This window comes from Rhinoderma darwinii, chromosome 5 (genome assembly GCF_050947455.1).
Source record: "Rhinoderma darwinii isolate aRhiDar2 chromosome 5, aRhiDar2.hap1, whole genome shotgun sequence".
NCBI lineage: Eukaryota > Metazoa > Chordata > Amphibia > Anura > Rhinodermatidae > Rhinoderma > Rhinoderma darwinii.
This window is the reverse complement of record NC_134691.1, coordinates 135,284,981-135,298,578: the sequence shown is the minus strand read 5'-3', so window position 1 is coordinate 135,298,578 and position 13,598 is coordinate 135,284,981.

Here is a 13,598-nt window from a genome sequence, read left to right as displayed (position 1 = left end):
GCTGGAATGTTCGCTGCGGAAAACTGCACAGAAAAAAAATGGATACTTACCATGATGACGCGTCCTTCCGGTTCTGATGTTCTGCAGTCCTGGGATGACATTTCATCCCATGTGACCGCTGCTGCCTGTGATTGGCTGCAGCAGTCAAATGTGAGGAAATGTCATCCCAGGAGGCTGGCCTGGATGAAGAAACACAGAATTTTGGGTATGAGATTTTTTTTCCCGTGGAATCGCTGCTTTTCCACTGCAAAAACCACAACTTCTGTTATTTGTTGCAGGTTAATTTCTGAGCGTTTTTTTTCCCACTCAGCATTTACGCATCGTGTGAATATTTGTTAAAATCTCATTCACTTTGCTGCTACTGTAGTATGCAGCAGGTTTTCCGCAACTAAATCTGTAAAATCTGAAGTAATTACGCTAGGTGTTAATTTACCCTAAATGTACTACAAACTGTGAATTTTTTTCTTTTGCGTTGGATTTTTTGTGTCAGTAGCGTTTTTTACAATCGCAGTATGGTGTTTGCCATTTTTTTATGTGTTTTCACATAGGCTTCTTTACAGGATTTCAAATACTTCTGAAAAAAGTCTGTATAAAAAAAATGCCACAAAAGGGGGCATGGCTAACTGATGGCGGGATTTCGGTCTCTCCCACAGTCTCACCCTCGTGGGCCTCCTCATCACCTCCCATCTCACCAGTAAAAACCTGCTAAGGGTTCGACACCAAAATTATACAATAACTGCGGATGATTGGGACTGGAAAGCTCCTATAGGGTCCATACCCACGAGGGCCAATATTGAAGGCTTGCTACACAACTTAGAAGCCTCACATAAAAGAGATATGGAAGCTTTTCAAAAGGACATATACCATGTGGGTGCCAGAGTAGCAGAAGTGGAGGAATTACAGGCATCCACATTTAATACCCTTGATCTGCACAGACAAGCTATACAAGAGTACTCTGCCCAAATAGCTGATATAATAACCCACATTGATGATATCGAAAATCGGCATAGGAGGAACAACCTCCGTATAAGGGGCTTAAGTGAGGAAGTGGATCCCCGACAGCTAGACTCCTGGACCCACGCGTTCTTTGGGACTTTGCTCCAGAGACCACAAGACTGCCTGATTGGGATCGACAGAATACATAGGGTGCTTGGGCATAAATCCAACGACTCTTCTCGACCACGAGACGTTATATACACTTCTGTAAGGACAAAGAGGCAATCCTACGGGGAGCACGAGACTCGGATGACCTGAGGTACAAGGACTCCCCAATCCTCGTTCTACATGACCTGGCCCGTCTCACGCTACAACTAAGGAAAGCCTTAAAACAATTACTAGTTGCACTTCGGAAAAGAGACATTCTGTACAGGTGGGGATATCCATTCCAGCTCATTACACAACAAGGCTGAAAAATCTGCGACTTTGAAATCCATGGGCGACCTGCCAACCTTTCTGGGGACATTTGAACATCCCATGATATCCCTACTGTATTGGTCTCAACTGACAACGCTCCCGATTCCACCTCCTCATGAGACATGGCAAGTTGATCGTCCTAAACCCAAAAGAGAACATAAAAGATCCAGAGCTACACCGACATGAAGTAACCCAGGGGCCTCGGTTCTTTGGTGATCTGAGCTCCTCAGATACTCCTACCAACACCACATTAGCGTAGATATAAGGTCTGCCCAGATCCTCTATAGCTATTAATCTCTATACTTCCATATAGTTTATTCTTCATATACGGGTTTGCATGAGTTGTGGTATAATGCCTGTTCTTAAAGTTCTCATTACAGTTTTAGAATAGCCTGTACTACCACTACTATGTCTGTTGCTTAGTATGGGACCTTCTATGGTCTCTTAAATCACAGGGACCTCCGAGGGGCCTTATGGTCTATCAGTTTTCTCTCCCCCACTTAGGGACCACAACTTTTTTTGCAAAAAATTTGTGCACAATTTGTTGAACGTAGTTCGATTTGGAGTTTTTACCTAGTATTTTATCTTTTTGTTCCTTTACCTTTGTTTTTCATCTTTACTTCCTTTCCCTCTACCTTCTTGTTTCTAACATATTGTTTCCTACAAGATAATCTACTGTATTCCGTATCTTGATAAAATGTATGACCTATCATTTTGCACTTTCAATGTCAGAGGTTTAAACGCTCCTAGCAAAAGGGGACAGATTCTTTATAGACTACACAAGAAACATGTAAAAGAAACTATGTTACAGGAGTCACATTTCCGAGTAGGAGAAGTCGCCAAATGCCCTACTATTTTACAACATGGCACCATAGTCCACATCCAGATCGCAGGGCAGATGGGGTCTCTATAGCCATACAAGCATTGCTTACACATACTTTACTTGACTCTAAATGTGATCCAGAAGGCAGATACCTTTTCCTCAAGATTGCTTTTTACCAATAATAGTTTGATCATCGCTAATGTATACTTTCCTCGACAGTGACAAATACCATTTGGCTCCCAGACTCTAAAGATCCTTGCAGTCTTTGCTGATGGTTCCAGCATTTTACTAGGTAGAGATTTCAATCTGGTGTTCGATGTCTCCATAGACTCGTCGACAGGTAAGTCATCCATCTCCCATTCCCCATTCCATAGACTAAAGAGAGCCACTCAGGCCCTACACTTGGTTGACTTATGGAGGACATTACATCCTGGGATCAAGGAATTCAGTTATCACGCTCTAGCACATAATAGTTACCATAGATCACTTATTTGTATCTCACAATCTAATCGACCAACACCCTTGTATTGCTATGGATAGCTTTCTATGGTCCGATCACGCTCCTTTATATGGCTCCATTTCTGGTTCCATGGATAGAGTTGTAAGATCATCCTGGAGTCTTAATGGCAACCTTCTAGAGTACTCACTTTGTATCAGGGAGATCCGAACGGCTATTGAATCCTTCATTCATAATAATTCCCGACACCACAAGTGCCACATATAAGTGGGAGGCACGGAATGCGTTTTAAGGGTTATCTTCATCTCGCACGGTGCTAGACTCAAAAAAGAACGATCGCATAAACTCAAAAATGTATTCCTGACTTTCGGGCATAAGGAAACTAGCAATAAAACTTTACCATCAGAGTCTATCAAGGCAGAGACCTCCACCATAAGGCAAGAGATCTTATCTATACTGGAACAAAAAGCTTTCTACTTCAGAGACAGGGTCAAAAAGGGCTTTTTCGAATATAGGGATAAATATGGGGCATGGCTAGCCAGAGCAATACACCCACGCGCTCCTCGGACACACATCTTCTCTATCAATACACCTGATAAAGGCATAGTTCACTCTACCTACGACATATTATGGGAATTTCATTCTTACTACACTAAACTATATAATATCCCCATCTAGGGAGAGAGAGCTATGGAGCTTGAGGGGGATTTCTCTGACTTTGAGGTACTCTCTGCGATAAAAGATCTCAAAACGGGAAAGAGCCCAGGACCTGTTGGGTTGATAAAATCCTATTGTTCCTCCTACAGGCCTTTAACATTGTCTCTCAAAATAGTCCTTTTCCACCCCAATTCCTACAAGCCCATATAACTGTATTGCCCAAACCAGGTAAAGACCCAAATACATGTGGGAACTCCAGACCGATATCTTTGCTTAACGTCGACATGAAATTATATGGCAAAATTATAGCCTTGCGACTACAACTATTAATTCCTACACTGATCCACAGGGAGCAGGTAGGTTTTGTACCCAGCTGAGAGGCCCGAGATGACACCATCAAAACTTCGTCCCTGATAGCAAGGGCTCGTATTTCTACACAATGTATTATGGCACTTTATAACAACCCCACAGCGAGGATACGTGTAAATGGCTATCTATCTGCCCATTTCGTTATATCTAATGGTACAAGACAGGGATGGCCCCAGTCCCCTTTGCTATATCTCCTAGCAATGGAACCCCTAGCCAAAGCACTGTGTTCCAATCCATCCATACATGGTATAACGACTGGCACCCTTACTCACAAACTTTCACCATTTGCGGACGACCTGCTACTTTATGTAACGTCTACAAGAATTTCTCTCCCCTCTATCTTGCACGAATTCGACACTTTCAGTAAACTTAGCTATTTCAAAGTTAATTCTCAAAAGTTGGAGATATTAAATATTAACCTCCCCTTAAGTGAAATAGATGGCTTAAGAACAGCAATCCCCTTTTAAGAGGCGTACATCTTTTATAAAATATATGGGTGTGCTCATTCCTTCCAACACAGGACAGGTTTTCCCTCTGAACTATCAACCAATGATTCATTCCATTGAACAGGATCTTCATCGCTGGTCGACCCTGACCCAGTCCTGGTTTGGAAGGATTAACGTACCAAAAATGGATATCTTACCCCGTCTCCTGTACCTATTCCAAACTCTCCCCTTGAGCCTACCAAGAACCTTCTTTCTTCGCCTACAAAAAATTACTCAATCTTTTGTGTGGGGATCCTCTAGGTCACAATTTCTCTTAACCTAACCAATTTTACTTTATATCATAGAGCAAATGTGTGTTAGACATCTTTCACCATCACTCATCAAAATTATGGGTAGAGCTGGCACTCGAGTCAAACCATATACAGGCGGGGAGTGTTTTGGTAGTCGATGTGATCTCCTAATCCCGACATGGGCCTTTTGCCGTTTTTACAGACCCTGAGAATGGCTTGGCATAAATTCTCTGTCCATCCGGACTTGTATCTATACAAGATCCCCTCACACTGATAATAGGCAATCTCTGCTATTCTGTCGCTCTTCAGCATAGTGATACCATCACACACACATTGCCTAGAATTAGGGATGTTGTTAGAGAGACAGGGATGAGACATTGTGGATATTGCAGGATTTCAACCTAACAGATAGCAGCTCCCTTACTTTCATTTCCATAGCTTTGTATCTTCACTGGCCTCGTTTCTCACAAAACCTCTCACCTCCTTCGAGGAGTTGTCTTTCTCATCTTCTCCATGTCTCACACCATCTCTTTAGTCTATGGAATGTTGTTGACAGAGGAGTTGGGGGACTCAAATCCTCAATTCATCCTCTCATGGGAGAGAGCATTGGGTCATAAATTTTCAACTGAACAGTTGACTAGATCCTACACTCTCGCACAAAATGTCAGTCTCCAGTAAATTGCAAGAACAAAATTATAGGATTTTGTCACAATGGTACAGACCCCTGACAAGTTACATGAAGCTTATCCACAGATGTCACCATTGTGTTAGCGATGTAATCGGGCAGTGGGATCCATGTTGCATATATGGTGAGAGTGTCCGTCTATAGCCTCACTATGAGATATTGTTCAATTATATAACTCCTTATGTTGGCCCAATATCACATTGGTTCCATCTCAAGCCCTCTTATCTATGTTTACATGACATATTAATAAAGTAAAAAAGGCCTTACTGACAAATTATTCCTGGCCTATGGAAATCCAGCATAGCCACTTCGCTACTCACCTGGATGGAGCCCCTTAACCACATCATGCACATGGATGAACTCAAAGCTGGAGATGATGGGCATTTGGATTCCTTCCTTGCAACATGGACTCCATGGGTGACCTTCCGGTCTTCTGCTTGTTTTGATCCCTGGGTTAATGGCACTTGACTGTGTCATTTGCAGTCATAAATCTGTCTTTCCTTATTGAATAGTTCCATCAATGATGTTCACCTTAACCCCCCCCAACAATACCCCCTGCCCCGTCCTGTATTTGTCTTTCCCCCCAACTTTCTTACTTCACCAATTCTAGTTGGATCATTTTCTATCATACAAAGAAAAAGTCCAGAATAACCAAGTTTATTCTGTCAAAGTGTTATGTACATTGATATTTAAATATCATTCCCGAGAAGAGAAGATGCTTTTGCTATAAGATTTGCTACTTTGTATACTGTATTTTATATCTGTTAAAATAAAATTGTATTTAACCATAAAAAAACGCCACCCAAATAGCTTGTAAAAAAAAGTATGAAAATCATGGCGTTTTATAAAAGTCCCTACAAAAATGCTGCAAAAAGGAAGGAATAGAAAAAGATTACCAACTAATTGCCACATACTGTGTTTTATGAGGCATTTAAGTCTTTTAAGAAATGCTGGAGTTCCTCATTAAGTATGTGTTCACAGATTGCGCTAATGCGCTGCGCAGCTAAAAAAAAACAAACGCAAAACTGCATATAAGACATATGCAGGTCATGGAGAGCTGGGTTTACACTTTGCGGTCATAATGCTTTTTAAAGCAAAGCAAAGTGGCGCGTTTTTGCAGCTGTTCGCACAAAAATCACATTTTGACCGCAATGTGTAAACCCACCTTGGGAACATTTTTATGATTACTGCCTCAATTAGCTCCTTTCAGTGAATTTAATAAAGACAATAAATGATATTTATTGTTTTAAAGTCATTCTTTGAAACAGTTATAAATAATTTACGTTGCGAATGTTCTGCTTTAAAAGGCACTGCATTGTTAAAAAGGACCTGTCACCTTCCTGACATGTCTGTTTTAGTAAATATTTGCATTCTCCATAAAATCGCAAATCTGGAGCATCTTTTCATAGAGATGATCCAGATTAGCTGCATTGTTTTGTTCCTCTGTTATTGCTCCTGGAGATGTTTGAATAAATTAACAGCTTGGTGTTACCATTTGAGAATGTGTCCCTACACACCCTTAGGGTATGAACACACTAGGCGGATACGCTGCGTAAAACTACTCAACGTATCCGACCTAGAACCCACAACACATTCCGTCCAAAAAACCGCACCCAACACAGTTAATACTTACCCGCCCATAGTCATGGCAACGCGTCCCTCTCTTCTGAGCGCAGCCTGGCCTTTTGGGATGACGCTTTTGATTGGCTTTAGCAGTCACATGTGATGAAACGTCATCCCAGGAGGCCGGGCTGCGTTCAGAAGAGAGGATCGCATTGCTAGGACTTAGGCATGGGGGTAAATATGAACTTTTTTCTTAATTTCAAATGAAAAAATCTCTTTCTTTTTGTTTGCATTTTCAATTTTTGCAGCGGAATGGCGGCGTTTCCATTGCAAAAGTCGCAGCGCATAGCGCGTTGTTGGTTTTACCTTCTATTGAATTCAATGGGGAAAACCCACAACAGAAGAGCAACGATTCCACAGCATAAGTTGACATACTGCAGCTTTAAAAAACGCACCGCAGGTAAATTTATGAATGTTATTTTCAGCAGATTTTTTTTTACGTTGTGTGTAGCTGAGATTTGTTCAAATGTCACCCACACTGCTGCTGCTGTACACTGCAGATTTTCTGCAATGAAATCCGTTGTGGAAAATCCGCAGTTTATCTCCTAGTGTGTTCCTACCCTTATACTGTCCAATCAGTGCTGACGGAGTGAGACTGTGTAGGGACACACAACTTTCACAAGGGGAATGATAACACCCAGTTGTCAATTTATTCATAATTTTTTTTAGGAGGGATAACAGATGAAGGACACAATGCAGGTCTAAGAAAATATGTTATAGCATGATTATTTCATGGGGAATCCAATTATTTACTTAAACCGACATATCAGGAGAGGTGACAGGGCCTCTTTAAATAAGACTTATGCCTTACAATATATTTTCAATATATTACTAGTCACACAATCTTTTGCTATCCCCAGAAAGCACTGTAGGTTATTATAAGTCATAGCATGAGAGCTTTAACTAGCTTGGCACTCTGCATTATGTGAATTATGATTTTTTTAATCTTGCAACAACTCCAACTGGCTACTCATTTATATCTCATCTATACTGTATGTTGCAAGCTTTTGAAAAATCTTGTGGCTAAGTGTGGGTCTATCCAGAATGTTATTAGGGTGGCCAGTAACAATTTATAAATGTAAAAAGAAACACTGTTTTATCAAAGAAATAAGAATATTCTTGGAGCCATAATAGGCCCTAGAATCAGCTTTCCAATCTAGCACATCACTCTCCTAAGCATTTATACACTTTATTTAACCTTCATGATGCAATGATCAACACAATTTTTCAAGAAATATTCCATTGCAGTAATTACACAGAGAATAGCTCACGGATTAAAGTGAAGAAGCACTTAAAACTTTCTTACAGAAAGATGTTGCTTATTTTAATGGAAAAGGTAAGGCCTCATGCTATTTTCTGTATAATGGAATTCTGTTGTATGGAAGGACACAGATGTGGTTTTTTATTAGTTCAAATGGAATCTGGGAGGAAAACAAATGGTGACAAGCTGTATTACGGCGGTATTTTCCACGATTAGTATTGCTGCAGGCGACATACAGTTCCAAAACGGAGGAACTACAGGTCTGTAATACAGACTTTGTGTAAAGCTGAGACAGACATGAGATAAAATCATATTTTAGATGAATGGACAAACACTGACCCACCATACTATTAACTGATAGCACTGCAAAGATCGGCAGATGTAAAGATTAAACACCCCTGAGGGTGCTTTTTTTTTAGGCCAGATCACACACACAGTTTTGATGCAGTTTGTAGCTTAGTTTTTTTTTGCCAAACGCAGGTGTGGATACAAAAGAAAGGAGATGCATCAGTTTTTTCTTTATACCTTTACTTCCTTTTGGATCCACTTCTGGCTTTGACCCAAAAAACGGTGCCAAAAATAAAAACTGCATCAAAATTGTGTGTGTGATCCTAGCCTTATAGTTTCTAATCAGCAGCAAATATGCTGTTGGTTGAAATCTAAACTTTATGACACAGACTATTAATTTTTTAAAAGATTGTTGAAAGTGAGTCTGTTTGACAATGTGACAAAGGAAAAAAGTGACCAAGTGACTGCTTGTAAAATGTACTTATACTTTTCTTTTCCAGTTTCAGCATGATGTAGTCCACTTTTTATAAAAAAGAAAAACCGCAGCACTCTAAAATAAAGTTGAATTTGGGTCTTTATTCACTCCACAGCATGTATGCAATATTTCAACCTAAAGGGGTCTTTGGGTTTTCTCTTTTATATCTAGGGAAATCTATGGACCTGGAGCTGCTGTGCACCCCCTCTAATATTTTGAATATGGTTTTGTATTCTTTGGATGTGCTGCTGTTTCTACATGTAGTCCACTTTTTAGTGGTGTATAGTTTGCCAAAGAGCTGGCAACTTCAGACATATATGAATTGGTTTAATATTAGAGCATGGGTTCACCATCAATGAGCTTATGCTTATATGGTAGAGAATAGCATGAACAGCAATTTCCTATAGGAAACGCTCCATTTACAAGTAGGAGACATCCAATAATAGAGCAGCAGAATACAGGCCTCCTGAATAAGAATTTTCTGCTTCACAGGCTCCAGAGTAGTATATTCATTTTCAGGGCGCCACTCATACAGTACATCATCCCGGATCTATTTGGAAGATAGTTGGGCAGATTTAAAATGTATTTATACCAGTTTTCTGGCATATATTGAAATAATATGGCATACGGGGAAAATTGCATATTTGTGAAGCCCCTGGGGGACTTTATTCAACACATATGAATGTGTCAGAACAAGCAGGTGATGCTTCAGAGTTGCGTCGTGCACTACTTGTTTATCAAGGATTTTTGACACCTTTCTATTTACAAAGCGTCTGAAAAAAAATTCAGGTCGGGCTTGGCGTTGTTTTTGCACTACGGCAGATTCATCAACAAGCTGTCGATAAGTTTGTCACATGCAGCACACGTGCCGATACTTCTAGATATCCCCGAGTATGTCTATTTTATTTACACCACTCCAACCAGCTATTAATATGTATTATGTTTACGTTTATGTTGGTCTTTGTGATACATAACTTGGGTATTATATTGGGATTATATCAGAGAATTTCTGTTTATTCAATTCCATAATGTATAAGTGTAATAAGAGCTCCAAAGTGGAACAATAGTGTAAAATGATAAACTTTACACATGCATTTGTACCCTTGTAATGCATTTGTACATTTGTAACAGATATTTGCCCTTGGTTTCAAGCCAGAAGTTGTAGGAGACGCAAGGCATGAAACAAATCAATAAAATCTAACTATGTGTTGTTACATAGTTGTACTATAAAAATGGCATTAATAATGGCATGAATATCTTCTTCACTGTGAATAACTGGCAGCATTACATAAAATGCCACTTTCACAATAAATGATTGACTGCACAAAAATACAGTATGTTCATATTGTGTATATTTACAGGAACAGTCTCTGAACAGCAAGGACAATAATACTTGACAGCTGTCTTCAACATGTGCACCATGAGATTTCATAAAAATGCATAACCAGTACCTCTAGTAGGCCATGCTGTGAGAAACAGACTTAAACATTGCTGAATATTTGCCGATATATGAAATTCGTTTGTGTACACGTTTATAGAGGATTGTGTTGTTCACTCTGAAGTTCTTGGCATGATATTAAAAATACCGCTGTGAAGAGGATGTTCAGGCAAGTTGTCTAGTAGGGTTTTTTGGATACATAAAAGTGAAGGAAGAATTGTGTGACTTGACAGACAACCATATCGCTACAGGGTGTATAGCACCATCCAGCCCCTTTGCTAGACTACAGCTAAACAAAATTGATATATTTACTGCACATTTTGCTCAGCATAGTTTTTAATTAATTCCCTTGGTAGGACAGCATAAAAGAAAATCTAACTCTCATGAGGTACCAAGAAGAAGTAATTAAAATAAGAGCTAAACATGTATTATTCTTTAGGAAATGCATATTTTGCACTGTTTATTGGAAAATAGTGTATATTTAATGAAAGATGCTGTGAAATGGATTTATACTCCACTTACGTTTATGTCAGTAAGGGGTGGGTAATTTTAAAGAAAACTTTCATCACATGGATTCACATCTTGTGGCCACTTTCACATGGCAGTATTTTGGTCATTATTTTGGATCAGAATTCGCAGCCAAAACCATAAGTAGATACAAAACATGGAGAGGTCCAAATCTTTCCATTATACTTTTTCTCTTTTGTAGGTACTACTCCTGGTTTTGGCTTACTAATATTGATGCAAAATACTAACCAAAATACTGCTCTGTGTTTAATTTTGATTGTAAGTCCAGAACAGTGCCTTATATTGGTTCTTGATGACAAAAACTGTGGGGCAGATTGTTTTGTTTTTGTCCTAAGGCATCTTTCATACATAGGGGGGCTTTATTAGGACTGCCGTTTTATACACCAGTCTTAATATAAAGAAAGTAAAATGCGGAAATTGATCTGCGGTGCAGATTCTCAATTTTAGGCATGTCAATTTCCCTTGAAAAAACACAATCCAGACAGAAATTCGACTGCATTTACGCTGTGTGTGGATATACCCTAAAAAATTTAACTCATTTGAGCTCTATCTGTGGTACAGGTATACATATTATATGTATCAAAATGTTTCACAGCTCAATGTTTCTGGTGAAATATGTGCCCAATCTGAAAGTTTGCTGTGTAGACACCTAGTACATTGTGAAAATGCCACCCAGCACGTAAAGAGGCTATGTCAAGACATTATAAGTGGCCTATATTGTACATGATGTGATCGGCGCTGTAATGTAGATTACAGCAGTGTTTTTTATTTAGAAAAACGATCATTTTTGACGGAGTTATGACCTATATTAGCTTTATGCTAATGAGTTTCTCAATGGACAACAGGGCGTGTTTTACTATATGACCAAGTGGGCGTTGTACAGAGGAGTGTATGACGCTGACCAATCAGCATCATACACTTCTCTCAATTCATTTACACTGCAGATAGCGATATATCTATACATTACCTCCAGCCAGGACGTGACGTGTATTCATTCTCTCGACCACTTCTGTAGCGTCTCTGTGATTTACAACACAGCAGGCGTAGTCTTGGAAGATTACGCTGTAAACTGTCATTCACAGCGAGATCTCGCTGTGCTGTGCTGTAAATCACACAGACGCTACAGAAGTGGTCAGGAGAAAGAATACACGTCACGTGCTGGCTTGAGGTAATGTATAGTCATTGTCAAGACACATGAGTAGCGTTATAGTGTTTATGTGACTGGAAATAGCGATATAGATATATCGCTATCTGCAGTGTAAATGAATGGAGAGAAGTGTATGACGCTGATTGGTCAGCGTCATACACTTCTCTCCACAACGCCCACTTGGTCATATAGTAAAACATGCCCAGTTGTCCATTGAGAAACTCATTAGCATAAAGCTAATATAGGTCATAACTCTGTCAAAAATTATTGTTTTTCTAAATAAAAAAACACTGCTGTAATCTACATTACAGAGCCTATCATATTATTTACAAGATAGGCCACTTATAATGTGGTGACAGAGCCTCTTTAATACTCATAGAAACCTTCATGCAATGTAACGTTTTGTAGAAAATGGATAAAATTAATGTTTGTGGCCTGAGATGCACAATACCTGCTAAAAAATAAAGTTCAGGATTTCATACATGCCAGGCATGCCTACATTATTCCTTCATGCATAACTTAAAATTTTCTGATTAAGGCTTAGGGGGTGATTCGCTGTGCCACTGTTCATCCTCTTACACCTTTAGTAGACACAAAAGACCCCCCCATTAATGTGATAATCAGGAAGCACATATTCTGTCACGATACTGGTGTATTTAGCTGGATCCTTTTAGCTGAAGAGCAAACATACAGATATAGCAGGTTGTCAGATGAAGCCGGGTTGGTACACAAGAAGGTAGTCAGAGGAAGCCGGGTCGGTACACAAGCAGGTAGTCAGATGAAGCTGGGTCAGTACACAAGCAGGTAGTCCGAGGAAGCCGGGTCGGTACACAAGCAGGTAGTCAGAAGAAGCCGGGTCGGTACACAGGCAGGTAGTCAGAGGAAGCCGGGTCAGTACACAAGCAGGTAGTCAGAGGAAGCCGGGTCGGTACACAAGCAGGTAGTCAGAGGAAGCTGGGTCGGTACACAAGCAGGTAGTCAGAGGAAGCTGGGTCGGTACACAAGCAGGTAGCCAGATGAAGCCGGGTCGGTACACAAGCAGGTAGTCAGAGGAAGCCGGGTCGGTACACAAGCAGGTAGTCAGAGGAAGCCGGGTCGGTACACAAGCAGGTAGTCAGATGAAGCCGGGTCGATACACAAGCCAGGTAGTCAGGAAGCCGGGTCGGTACACAAGCAGGTAGTCAGAGGAAGCCGGGTCGGTACACAAGTAGGTAAATATTCCAACAGGAGCAAGTGCAAGGCAGCAGGAGCAGAGCAAACAGATACTCAAGCAATATTCAGGAAGTACCTATTTATAGGCCCAAACAGGAAACAGGAGCCAAGATGGATTCTTCCGATGTAAAACTGGCCATCTTGGAAAAGGGCAAGTTCAATGGGTTATAGTGGCCTCTTGTGGCTGGAGGTGGTAATGGCTGATGATATTCCTAACATATTCTCTCTTATTGGTAAGAGACGTATTAGCATGAACAAAAGTTCTCTAAACCTATATGTGCATGCAGGGCCGGCCCTAGGATAGATGGCGCCCTGTGCGAAATGATCTTTTGGCATCCCACCCCATCATTAAAAAAAAATGCCCCATAAAAAACTTATAATGCCCCTTTAGTGCCCCCATACAGTATAATAACAGTATGTTGTCCTCTAATTGTGCCCACAGTATTATGCCACCTGTAGTACCCCTACAAAGTATAATGTCCGCTT